This window comes from Lethenteron reissneri, chromosome 64, assembly GCF_015708825.2.
Source record: "Lethenteron reissneri isolate LAM-NWPU_2019-01 chromosome 64, ASM1570882v1, whole genome shotgun sequence".
Taxonomy (NCBI): Eukaryota; Metazoa; Chordata; class Hyperoartia; order Petromyzontiformes; family Petromyzontidae; genus Lethenteron; species Lethenteron reissneri.
The window spans coordinates 9,902,641-9,916,953 of NC_083842.1; the positions used below are offsets into that span (position 1 = coordinate 9,902,641).

Below are 14,313 nucleotides of genomic sequence, written 5' to 3' on the forward strand. Positions count from 1 at the left end.
GACAGACGGCCAGAGAGGCGGGCAAGTGAAGCCGAGGGAGTCTGCAAACGAATTCAACAACAGTCACGAACTCGACGACGATTGCTTTAAATCGCTATTTAGGAATAGATTGATCATCGTCGTTGTTGTTGTTGTCGTTATCATTTACGGGTTTCGGGCAATTCTGAGATCACCCAAGGAATAACATCTTTATCTTAGAACACCCGTGTGTGTGTGTGAAGAATCAAGCGTGGTGGGGTGGGTTGGTGGTGGTGGTGGCGGGGGGGGAGTCGTCTCTCTCTCGTGTCCGTGATTTAAAAAGCTTCTCTCTCAAGCGAGTCCCGACAAAACGCAGGTGGGTCCGGCATCCCCCGTTGTTGTACACACACCGTGTTCTACCACACGTGCAGTCTACATTATAGACTGTATTGATTGACAAGCTCGTGTGTAATGCTATAGCAAGCGACGCGTTGTTCTTCTTGTTCTTGTTGGCAACGCGCAGGATGTATTCTCGACTTGCGTTCTTACAGATCGTGTGCGTAATGCGAGTTGAGTGATGGCTACTGTTGTTGGACATGGAACATGCAGTCTAGATTATAGACTGTATCACAGATGTGTTGGTTATAGGACATGCAGTCTAGATTATAGACTGTATCATAGATGTGTTGGCTATAAGACATGCAGTCTACATTATAGACAATCACAGATGTATAGGCTATAGTACATGCAGTCTATATTATAGACTGTACCATAGATGTGTTGGTTATAGTTGATGCAGTCTACATTATAGACTGTATCACAGATGTATTGGCTATAGTAGATGCAGTCTAGAGTATAGACTGTATCACATATGTATTGGTTATAGTAGATGTAGTCTACATTGTAGACTGTATCACAGATCGGGTTGGTTATAGCACATACAGTCTACATTATAGACTGTATCACAGATGTATTGGCTATAGTACATACAGTCTACATTATAGACTGTATCACAGAAGTATTGGCTATAGTACATGCAGTCTAGATTATAGACTGTATCGCAGATGTGTTGGTTATAGTACAAGTAGTCTACATTATAGACTGTATCACAGATGTAATGTCTATAGTACATGCAGTCTATATTATAGACTGTAGCATAGATGTATTGGTTATAGTACATGCAGTCTACGTTATAGACTGTATCATATATGTGTTGTCTATAGTACATGTAGTCTACATTATAGACTGTATCACAGATGTATTGGCTATAGTAGATGCAGTCTACATTATAGACTGTATAACATATCGTGTTGGTTATAGTAGATGCAGTCTACATTATAGACTGTATCATATATGTATTGGCTATAGTAGATGCAGTCTAGATTATAGACTACCACAGATGTATTGGTTATATTACATGTAGTCTACATTATAGACTGTATCACGGATGTTTTGTCTATAGTACATGCAGTCTATATTATAGACTGTATCACAGATCGTGTACAATGCGAACGAGTGATGTCAACCGTTGCGTGGACACACATTGCAGCACGTGTAGCAAGTCTACATCCTCGACTTACGGAACATTACACGGCATGTTGTTACGGATTGTGGAATTCTATTGAGTTGATGTCCACTGCTGCTTCGTGTCTGTCTGTGTCTGTGTGTGTGCGATATCTTCGGTGATGTTACAATCGGTGATGTTGAAAGAAGCATTCTGAAACAACGTTCAGAATCTTTACCTGTGCCCGCACGTACAGCCCGTTGTATAGACTGCATCTGTGTGTGTGTTTAATGAATGCGAGTGCGTGATGAATGGTGAATGTTGATATTCGTTTGTATCTATACACGTTGGGTGGGGGGTACTGGGGAGACAAAGGCGGCCGGGCGTGGTGTTGGTCACCCCAAACGCGTCGTGTGCCGTTCTGGACTTAATAGGCGCTCGCAAACAGCACTTGGCTCAACACGATCTTAAGGCTACACGGGGGGCATCTTTGTCTTTGTGTAAATATGTCGCTGTGTGTGTCTTTGTGAATATATATATACAGGACAGTTATAACCTTAATAGGTGCTCGCTAACATCATTTGCCCCCCACCCCCAACAGCCTCTAGAGCCTATACCCGGGGGTGGTGCTGGCCAACCCCACAGCCTTCATAGCTGCTGCTGTTGCTGCTGCTAACAGCACCCTTGCCCCAACAAGTCTGTGGGTGCTACACGGGGGACCTTTGTCTTTGTGCTATCTTTTGTTTTATAACCTTTAAAAAAAACGCGTGCCGTCTAACAAACATTTGCCCGTACGATCTATATTCTGCATGCCTATAACCAGGGATCTTTGTCTTTGTATAATATTTGTCTATATATATGAATGGAAACCTTTGTGTAATATATTTGTGTGTGCTTTGTGCGTGTTTTTTTTTTAACACGTGTGCTTGTGAACAAGAGCTTTTTAGCTGATCGGATTCCTCCTCCAGTATGAATAAAGATTGTGATTGTGTGTGTGTGTACACGCGATTGTATGTATATCGGTGCGTATATTTGAATGCGTGATGGTCATATAAACACGGTACGTGGGATACGTGCGTTTGTATAAATGTGTTGTGTGTGTAAGTATATGTGCACATGTGTGTGGTGATGGGTAGCGCTCGAAGCATGCGGTCTGAACCGTGGTCCTGGGCATCCCCTAGATCAACTCAGCCTCAAATGAGTACGTGATGTGGTGCGATGCGTAAACATCGCCACTGGGGGAGACAAAGGCGGTCGGGCGTGGTGGTGTAGGTGGTGCTGGCCACCCACCCCACCTCGTGGTAACACAGTGCCGGCCTTCATAGGTGCTGCTCGCTCGCTAACAGCACTTGCCCCAACAGTCTGCCAAGGCTACACGGGGGAGCTTTGCCTTTGCGCATGTGTGTGTACGCGTGTGGCTATCGCAAGCCATAATAGGTGCTCGCAAACAAATGGTTTCCCCCCCACCCAATTCGCAAAAGTCTGCGGGTTTTTCCACCTCGCCAGGATAAATAAACGTGAGTCAATTGGGGCATCAGGTCACCTCCACATTTCGCCAATCCACTGCTGGATTCAGTTGGGATTTATTTGACCATACTTCACCACGCTGGTCAATGCGGCTCGGTAGAAGGGCCGGGTAACTTAAGACGTTGGAGCCATAGAAGTACAGTACAAGAAAAAACCGTGCTCTCTCTTGCAGCCTTTATCGAGTTATATGCACCGCCGTTGTTGTACTACACACGGTTGTGTGCCAGCCATTCCATCCAAGCACTTTTCATGCTCAAAGCTGCTTTAGCTTTCGTCATGGTGGCAGGAGGTCGTGGGTTCGATCCAGACCCTGATGCCTGCTGCTGTATATTTGGAGTCTGCGTGTCTCTCTCTCATCATCATCATCACGGTGGAGATGGTGTCCTCAAGCTGCCCCTCACCAGTCTAACCGAGGAATTCAAGTGTGCAAAAACCAGGCTCCAGATGACACTGAATGAATCTCGAGACCCAGTGGTGAGCAACAACGCGCCGACCTTGGCAACTGGGCGCAAATGGAGGCCAGGAAAAGCAGTCCAGGAGGCAACAGCAGCCCTCAGACATGCTGACATTGTGGGTCATGTTCAGCAAGGGAGAGGAGGCTTTGGACTAACTAGCCGTGCTGCTTGGAGTAAGGCCAATGCACCAGAGCGGCGGAAGATGGTAGTGCAGGAAGTACGCCATCAGGAGGAGGCTGCAAGGTGGGCCAAGGCAGTCTCTCTTGCCAAAGAGGGACAGTGGACTCGATGGGACAGTGTGGAGAAGAGGAAGATCAGCTGGAAGGATCTGTGGGCCATGGAAGCGAGGCGGTTGAGCTTTTCCATCAGAGCAACATATGACGTCCTTCCAACACCAGTTAATCTTCACCAATGGTATGGTGAAGATCCGGACTGTGCCCTCTGTTCCATGCCAGCCAACCTCAGGCACATTCTCACAGGGTGTAAAACAAGCCTCACCCAAGGACGCTACACTTGGCGTCACAACCAAGTCCTTAAAAACCTTGCATCCGCCCTGGAGGACAAGCGAACTGCCACCAACTCCCTACCACCCCCAGCAGCATCACACCCCTTACGGACGACCTTTGTCCGCGAAGGGGCTAAACCACCAAAGAGCGGCTCTACACCAATAGAGCGAGACCAGCTGCGCTTGGCCCGCGACTGGAAAATGCTAGCTGACATTGGCCGGCAACTTGTGTTTCCTCCGGAGATCGCAACCACCACCCTAAGACCTGACATGGTGCTCTGGTCCCGTTCGCTCAAGAAGGTCTTCATCATTGAGCTCACAGTACCCTGGGAGGACTCAGTAGATGAGGCTTATGAGCGAAAACATCTGCGCTATGCCGATCTAGCTGCTGAAGCACGGCATCATGGCTGGAACACAGAAGTCCGACCAGTGGAGGTGGGCTGCAGAGGTTTTGTGGCAACATCTACAACCAGACTGCTTAGAGACCTGGGAATTAAGGGCCAGAGCCAGCGTTCGGCAATCAGAGCTGTATCGGAGGCGGCAGAAGGCAGCAGTCAGTGGCTCTGGATGAAGAGGAAAGACCCCAGCTGGGCCCCAAAGTGAGAGGGCCAGGAGGTATGCAGTCAACAATGCTTGACTCAGGGATGAGGACGCCCCTGCCATGCATAGTCCCATGGGATGTTGGCTATCAACAACAAGGCAACTCCTATGACTAATTGGGAATGGGACGCAAGCGTAGGATTGATCACCCTGTCGCTGGCCGCCTTTGGGGAGGGTGTATAGTATGAAAGGCCGAAACACCCTAGGACCCAAAGGTTCACTACTGACGATGCGCTCCCCAAATTTCACCAGGCTCACTGTTCATGAACTCTTGGAAGTGCTTGCACAAAGGATAATAACATCTCATCCTGTGTTCTTTGGAATCTGAATATAACTACCTCGCCTGGTATACAGGAGGCCGTGGGTTCGATCCAGACCCTGACGCCTGCTGTATATTTGGAGTTTGCGTGTCTCTTTCTCTCATCATCATCATCACGGTGGCTAGGAGATGTTAACTACCTCGCCTGGTATGCAGGAGGTCGTGGGTTCGATCCAGACCCTGACGCCTGCTGTATATTTGGAGTCTGCAGTGTCTCTCTCTCTCATCATCATCATCACGGTGGCTAGGAGATGTTAACTACCTCGTCTGGTATGCAGGAGGTCATGGGTTCGATCCAGACCCTGACGTCTGCTGTATATTTGGAGTCTGGGTGTCTCTTTCTCTCATCATCATCATCACGGTGGCTAGGAGATGTTAACTACCTCGCCTGATATGCAGGAGGTCGTGGGTTCGATCTAGACCCTGACGCCTGCTGTATATTTGGAGTCTGCAGTGTCTCTTTCTCATCATCATCATCATCACGGTGGCTAGGAGATGTTAACGACCTCGCCTGGTATGCAGGAGGTCGTGGGTTCGATCCCAACCCTGACGCCTGCTGTATATTTGGAGTTTTTGCGGTGTCTCTCTCTCTTTCTCTCCGTGGTCGCGTGAAATTTTCTCCGGGTCCTCCGGTTTTTCCCTCCACATTTAGAGTCAACGTCGTGCGTTTTGGAGTGTATTGGGCTCCTGTACGTTTCCACGTGGTAATCATTCACTTTGCCGAGCTGTCATTTGTGACCAGGTCGCTTCTGAAAAAGAGCTGTGTAGCGCAGTTGGGCCTTACTTGGTAAAATACAAATAAAACATAATGAAATAATTCTCACGACGTTTCGGCCACAACGCAAGCAGCCGTCCTCAGGTGGAGAACAGGTCTGTCGAGAAGAATATACAGCAGCAGGCATCAGGGACTCTGTCTTCTCGACAGACCTGTCTTCACGACAGACGCTGTCTTCTCGACAGACCTGTTCTCCACCTGAGGACGGCTGCTTGCGTTGTGGCCGAAACGTCGTGAGAATTATTTTATTATGTTTTATTTGTATTATTTTATTATTTCCATTCTACATGACTTTACCGAAAGAACCAAGAAGATGAATCCCTGCAGTCACGAACGCTTTAAATCGAAAAATACAAATAGTTTTTTTTGCATAGTTTCGCGTATCTCTATCCAAGCACTATCCAGGATCCAAACCTGCTTATATTCCGACATGGTGGCATCCCATCAACATCTGTATATCTAACTCGACTCAAGCCGTTCGTAAACCGAGTGACTTTATCTCTTTGATCTAAATCGGCTGAAGCCACCCCCCCCCCCCCGAATAAAGTAACTCAACTACACTTTTATATTACCAGGTCAGGGCCCACTTAGTGTCTAAAGCAATTTTTTCAGAAGCGACCTGGCCACAAACGATGGCTCAACAAAGTGGCTTATTATCACGTGGAAATGTACAGCTGCCAAATACTCAAGAAATGCATGTTGATCTTCTAGGTCACGTAGAAGGGAAATAATAAAATAAAAATAAAACGTAATAAAATAAAATTCTCACGACGTTTCGGCCACAACGCAAGCAGCCGTCCTCAGGTGAAGAACAGGGCTGTCAGAATGACAGCGTCCGAATGACAGCCCTGTTCTTCACATGAGGACGGCTGCTTGCGTTGTGGCCGAAACGTCGTGAGAATTGTATTTTATCATGTTTTATTTTTATCATTTTATTATTTCCTTTCTACGTGACTTTACCGAAAGAACCAAGAAGATGAATCCCTGCAGTCACGAAAGCTTTAAATCGAAAAATGCATGTTGATTCTAAATTTGGAGAGGAAACCCGGAAGAAAAAAATTCTCGTGGCCACGTGGAGAACGTGCAAACTCGGGGTCGGGATCAAACCAACGACCTCCTGTATTCAAGGCGAGGTAGTTAAAATCTCCTAGCCACCCTCTCCTCCCACTCCTCCACGTAGCAGCGTTGAGGCCCTGATGTAGCTTCATCCTCGCTATCCTCGTCTTTCCTGACTCTATGCTGTCGTTTTTACCTGCACCTTCCATTGCTCGTCCTCATATTTATCATTCTTTCACGTTTCTCTTCCCACTCATTTCTCCTTTTCCGTGGTGGGGTGCCACGGTGGCTAAGAAATTTTAACTACCTCGCCTGGTATGCAGGAGGTGTCGTGGGTTCGATCCCGACCCTGACGATGCCTGCTACTGTATATTTGGAGTTTGCGTGTCTCTCTCGCCATGGTCGCGTGGATTTTTCTCCGGGTCCTCAGGGTTTTCCCCTCCACATTTAGAATCGACGCGCGTTTACATTATTTGGCTGCTATACATTTCCACGCGACGATAAGCCACTTTGTTGAGCTATCATTTGTGGCCAGGTCGCTTCGAAAAAGAACTACACAGCCCACTGGGCCTTAGCTGGTAAAATAAAATAAAAAAATAGTTGAGTTTTTAGTTGAACTGTGTAGCAAGGGGAAGTCCTAAAGCCAGATGGAGGAACTGGTGGTGGTGATGACCCAGTAAACATAAAATGTTTGGACCAATGTCACGCCAACGTTGGTCCAACAGTTGCAGCTACATGCGCAACGTTGGCGCAACATTGTACGTGTACTGGGGTGACTGTAAGAGCGGTCCTTGAAGGTCAGGTGTTGACTGTCCAGCAGCTATGGCGATCTGGCACAAGCAAGCAATGGGGAGGCATGGCGGAGTCAAAGGCATTGGCCGCCGTGCTCCGTCACGTGTGTATGTGATGGATGACTCTTACACCAAAACAATATTCATCTGTCCTTACTAATAATGGCCCATTTGATCATTTTTGACCTTTAATATATATGTAAAATGCACCACACACTCCTTTATCTTCCCTATATATACACACACACAAGGAGCCAAACACAAACGCCACCATTCAGCTCTGTGTGTCCTGTGGTGACTTGTGTTGATAGCGAGTTCTAGATTTGAAGCTTTCGTGACTGCAAGGATTCATACTCTTAGTTTTTTCGGTAAAGTCACGTAGGTAAAAAATGTAATTAAAATTAATAAAAAATAAAATGATAAAAAATCGCGACGTTTCGGAGGCAACACAAGTCTCCGTCATCAGGTGGGATACAGCAAATCTGGTACTGTGACGGTCCCACCTGATGACGGAGACTTGTGTTGCCTCCGTAACGTCGTGATTTTTTATAATTTTTTTTTTTATTAATTTTTATTTCATTTGATAGCGAGCGCCTAGTAAGAGGCCTGTTCGCTCGGGTAAGGTAGCGGTGAGAAATATCCGTACCAGATAAATGTGGCATTTATTTATGTAAATAGTCCACCTGGAAAATCTTGAGATGGAACATCTCATTTGCAAGGGTAACCAGGGTGGTCTAGTAGACACATATTGTACACGGCACGACTGTGGAAGAGGTCCTAGGTTCAAAGCCCGGTTTCATTAAAGCACGTTATCGAGTGTCGTAGGCTTGATGGTTTGCACGAAATCTGGTGAAATTCCAGCTTCTGAGAATTAAAAAGAAAATTGGCTTGACTATTATGTATTGTGTGTTGAACGTCTTTCGCACTGTACGTAGCCAACCTTGCCTATCGGAGGCGAATATGGCATTCAGTGGGAAAGTGCTGCCCCTTTCTGTGTGGAACGGTGTCCACTTGAAGGTTATCTCAGAAGTAGCTCTGTGAAATCCACTTCCGTGGGGCCTATTCGACACGGAAGCGCCACACTGCTCTGCCAGAGATCCGAATGGATCGTTCGTTTCGTGATGTGACACCGATTGCACAATTAGTGGTAAAATTCCGGGAAAATTCTAACAAGGGTGTGTATACTATGACACCTCCTTTACCAGTGGCAAAATATGGTAATATAGTAATATAGTCATCTGGTCCAACACCAATGGAGACTAGGCTCTAAGAAAAGCTGTCTCGGGTGTGGACCAATCAACTTCAAGGACAGGGGCATATCATATCATCATCAGAGTTGTTTCTTTTTTGTTTGCATTTTGACTGCTTGTGTTGTGGTTATTGCAAACACTGATGCCTTGTATAAAGGTGTCAGTTTTTGTACCAGTTGAAAGGGATAAAAACCTATTACTATAAGGGTATGTATAATAAATGTTTTTAAAAAGCACAGGTCGCTTGAAGGGAATTTCAGAAGTAGCTCTGTGAAATCCACTTCCGTGGGGCAATTCAACACGTAAGGGGGTCACACTGCTCTACGATTAGCACGGTTGGCTACGTGCGAAAGAAGTTCCAACATATCTTCTTGGTTCTTTCGGTAAAGTCACGTAGAAGGGAAATAATAGAATAATAAAAATAAAACATAATAAAATACAATTCTCACGACGTTTCGGCCACAACGCAAGCAGCCGTCCTCAGGTGAAGAACAGGTCTGTCGGAAAGACAGCGTCTGAATGACACACCACCAAGCTTGGCAGCGTATATTTAAGCTGGGTTTACCGAAAGAAGTTCAACATGCATGCATCCGAACGGATTGTTTTTGCCTCGCGACACCGATGGCGACAAAATTGTTGGCGGCGGGTAGGGGAGAGGGAAACGAAACCATTAAGAGCGATGGTTTAGAAAAAACACAAAAATGAAAGCACCGATCATCATCGCCACCGCCGCCATCTCTGAATTCTGCCCATCTCCTCCGCGTAACGACGATGAGAGTGCGCGCGCACCACGCTCCGTTCGCTCACTCTTGGCAAACGAATTACAACAACCCCGCTTAAATGGTAATTGAATCTACAAACGCATAATTATACACTGTGCAAACAGTTTACAGAAACGCGGGAGCGCACGCACGCGCCTCGCATTGCACTCCTCCTGTTTATCTTTGGTGCACTAATTGCCGCCGTCATCATCATCATTGTTATGATGATTTATTAGAAGTAGCGTTCGTGTTTTTACGTGTTCGTTCATCAACCCACACTGGCCAGCTTGGTGAAGTATGGCCAATCGAGCCCGGTGACCGACACGGTAGAGGTGGGAGGCCTTCATCCAGCAGTGCAATTGATCACGGCTGATTATGATGATGCGAAATATGCTGATGAGTAACCGTTATCATTGGCATCGTCCGGCCGTGTCGTATATATTTTGGATACAATTCACTGATGACTGCAGAGATGGGAATCGAACCTGAGTTTCTCTGCCAAGCAGTTTTAGCAGTCGCGGTAAGTTCAGCCACCTTCCTCTGGTGCCGTGAACTGACACGGACATTGTGAACCTCGTGGCAGACACAGAGATTGAATGCAAGGATTTCAGACATACTGGCTCAATAGCCTGACTTGGCCATTACGAACGCGTTAAGAAAGAGAAATAAAGAGACACCCAGAGCCAGGACTAGGGGCTTGAACCCACGCGTTCTTTGACAGTGCTGGTTTAGTGTGTCCTGACACAGACATTTTGAAACGTCAGAAAGATAACCTGTTCGTGAGCTTGAACCCAGATATTTAGATGTATTACTGGTAGGAACCACCTGGTTACACCAGCCCACAGGGGATTATTGTGTCCGTCCGTCCGTCGTGCAGGGAGGGGCTGGGTGGGGAGGCAGGGGCTGGGTGGGGAGGGTGGGGAGGGGCTGGGTAGGGAGGGTGGGGCTGGGTGGGGAGGGGAGGGTGGGGAGGGGCTGGGTGGGGAGGGGCTGGGTGGGGGGTGGGAGGGGTGGGAAGGGGCTGGTCACCCCGTGGTGCCCTTATAAAACTCAACGTTTAACCTACTCACACCGGCTTGTGCCCGCCCTCACAGTCGGCCATATTTGCGGAATACACCACGCCGCCGTTGACCCTGGCCATTGACCGAGCAGCAACCCAACGTTCCTACCAGCTCCCTCCGCAGGAATGTGTTAACTCGGTAACTGCGACACAGCCATGATGTACCCCTAGAGAGAGAGAGAAAAACAGACACAGGGTTTGACCCCGGATCCTCGGAAACAACTCGGAGAGAGGCCCAGACCTCGGGCTTGAACTCAGGTTTTCAGCAGCAACGGCTCTGGTGTGTCCGACACAGCCATTATGACCCCCCTAGAGAGAGACACCCACACAGCCATAATGATTTCTTGTGTTTAATAATGCACTTCTTAATTGATCTATCTCCTGTATGTCTGCGCTGCACGCCGCTTCACTTATTCATTACGATATTTTATGCATGGTATTTTTTGTGTCTTTATTTTCGAAAATATAAATATCTTCACGTCATGAATATTTAAACGCGCGCCTGCAGTATTTATGCCGCAGACGTGTGTACGTACGTGTGTGTTCGGTTTCAATTTCAATTTGGGAGGCCGAGGAACTTAATGTGATGCAACGTGGGGGGGGGTGGTGGCTGCTGCTCCTGTACGATACGACAATTGCGACGTTTCTTGCCAGTGGGTTTGTCAGGAGGAGTGAAATTATGAAGCCGAACAATACTCGAGATTCATCTTCTTGGTTCTTTCGGTAAAGTCACGTAGAATGGAAATAATAAAATAATACAAATTAAACATAATAAAATACAATTCTCACGACGTTTCGGCCACAACGCAAGCAGCCGTCCTCAGGCGAAGAACAGGTCTGTCGAAGACGGCTGCTTGCGTTGTGGCCGAAACGTCGTGAGAATTATTTTATTATGTTTTATGTTTATTATTTTATTATTTCCATTCTACGTGACTTTACCGAAAGAACCAAGAAGATGAATCCCTGCAGTCACGAAAGCTTCAAATCGAAATTTTATTGTTTTCTTTTTATTATTTTATTATTTCCATTCTACGTGACTTTACCGAAAGAACCAAGAAGATGAATCCCTGCAGTCACGAAAGCTTTAAATCGAAATTTAATACTCGAGATCTCTCAGTCTGGCTGTCCCGAGTTTCAGATACTGTATGAACATTGAACCCTGAGCATCTTTAAGGTGTCCTAGTTTGGCCGTCCTGAGTTTCACGGATTAACATTTCACCCTGAGAATTCTAAAGGTGTCTATGTTTGTCCGACCCGAGTTTCAGATGTAAGAATTGGACCCTGAGAATCCTAAATGTGTCTTAGTTTGGTCGTCCGAATTTCAGATGTTAACATTTGACTCTAAGAATCCTAAATGTGTCTAACTTTGTCCGTCCCGAATTTCAGATGTAAACATTTCAGCCTGAGAATCCTAAATGTGTCTAACTTTGTCCGACCCGAGTCTCAGGTGTAAACATTGAACCCTGAGAATACAAAATGTGTCTAACTTTGTCCGACCCGAGTTTCAGATATAAACATTTGACCCAAAGAATCCTAAAGGTGTCTTAGTTTGGTCGTCCGAATTTCAGATGCTAACAATTGACCCTGAGAATCTTAAATGTGTCTTAGTTTGGCCGTACCGAGTTTCAGGTGTAAACATTTCACCCTGAGAATACTAAATGTCTTCTTGGTTCTTTCGGTAAAGTCACGTAGAATGGAAATAATAAAATAATAAAAAATAAAACATGATGAAATAATTCTCGACGACGTTTCGGCCACAACGCATGCAGCCGTCCTCAGGTGGAGAGCAGGTCCGTCGTGAGAATTATTTTATTATGTTTTATTTTTATTATGTTATTATTTCCATTCTACGTGACTTTACCGAAAAAACCAAGAAGATGAATCCCTGCAGTCACGAAAGCTTTAAATCGAAATCCTAAATGTGTCTAACTTTGTCCGACCCGAGTTTCAGATATTAACATGTCACCCTAAGAATCCTAAATGTGTCTTAGTGTGGCCGTACCGAGTTTCAGATGCTAACATTGGACCCTGAGGTTCCTGGAGGTGTCGCAGTCTGTGCCATGAGCCTCGGGCATTAACATTGAACCGTTCTAATCGTAAACATGCCTTAGCCTGGCTGTACGAGCGCTTCGTATTAACGCTGAACCTACGACAAGAAATCTTACAGGCGCGCCTTCTGTCTGCCCCGGTGAGCTCTAGGCAGTAACACAGAACGCTAGGAATCTCACAGATGTCATCCTGTCTCTTAGCATTAAGTGGGCAATGCAGCTTGCCGCTATTTTCTGCTGTTGCTGTAGTTTTTTGACGTCTGTGTTGGTGCGTGTGTGTGTGTCTGTGGGTCGAGGGGAGAGCGGTGGCGCAAAGGTTAGCGCGCTCCGCAACGAACCCGGACACTTCGAATATGCAGTGTGTAAATATCAGCGGTGGGGGGAGGGGGGGGGGAAACAAAGGCGGTCGGTCGTGGGGTACTTATCACCCACTCCCCCCCCCACACCCTGGTGTACTGGCGCCGGCCTTTGATAGGCGCTCGCTGACAGCACTTGCCCCAGCCGTCCGGTGAAGGCTATATACGGGGTGGGATCTTTTGTCAGTGTCCACTAGGCTATAGGTGACGCATACTGATGCGAGCCATGAAAGTGAAAAAAAAGGAATAAAGGGAAATAATTAATAAATTGAGCTCCCCAACCCCCACCACCACCACCCCCCAAAAAAAATGCACTCGGAGTTTAAATTCCGATCACGGCTTCCTGTGGCGATGGACGTGGTTGGTTAGAGAGGGGCAAGTCCTGCCCGCCTGTATTCTCCAGCACATGTGTGTGCGTACGTGTGTGTGTGTGCGTGTGCACGTGTGTGTGTGTGTACGTGTGTGTGTGTGTGTGTGCGGGGAGCGGTGGTGTATCGGTTAGCGCTACGCTGCGCTACGAAGCTGTCGACCCGAGTTCGATTCCCGCTCCACGGCCAACATCGGTGACGATTATCTGAACCGGTCCTGGGCCTCCCCTAGGTCGACTCGGCCTCAAGTGAGTGTGTAAACATCGCCACTGGGGAGACAAAGGCGGCCGGACGTCGTGTTGGCCACCCACCCCCACCTCGTGTGCCGTGCCGGCCTTTATAGGTGCTCGCTAACAGCACTTGCCCCTACAGTCTGTTACAGGCTATACGGGGGATCTTTGTCTTCGTGTGCACGTGTGAATGGGGAGCGGTGGCGTAGTGGTTAGCGCGCCGTGCTACGAAGCCGTCGACCCGAGTTCGATTCCCGCTCATGGCCAACATCGGTGACGATTATCTGAACCGGTCCCGGGGCCTCCCCCTAGGTCGACTCGGCATCAAATGAGTACCTGGTGCGTAAAAAAATGTATCGCCACTGGGGAGACAAAGGCGGCCGTGGTGCTGGCCACCCACCCCATCGTGTGCTGTTCCAACCTTAATAGATGCTCGCTGATAGCACTTGCTCCAGCAATATATGAAGGCTATATGGTGGGATCTTTGTATTTGTGTACATTTGTTGATTGAATTTGCGTGTGTGGTTATGATTGCATTGTGTGGGTGCGTCTTTGTGTGACCAGTGGCGATGATGGTGTTGATGATGGTGTCACCGTGGTGATGACCACAGTAATTGTGGTGGTGGTGAAGATGATGGTGATTGTACTGGTGGTGATGATGATGATGTGGTGGTGATGATGATGATGGTGATGATTGTACTGGTGGTGGTGGAGATGATAGTTTTGGTGATGATGATGTGGTAGTGGTGG

At 47.3% G+C, this 14,313-nt stretch overlaps 1 protein-coding gene across 1 annotated transcript in view; it reads left to right on the forward strand.

Moving 5' to 3' along the window:
- The first annotated feature begins 263 nt into the window (after window positions 1-263).
- The window catches only part of LOC133359199 (adhesion G protein-coupled receptor L2-like), a 203,544-nt gene continuing 189,494 nt past the window's right edge, over window positions 264-14,313 (forward strand). Inside the window, 1 exon segment of the mRNA XM_061577626.1 lies at window positions 264-334. The gene's annotated coding sequence lies outside the window, so the exon portion shown is untranslated.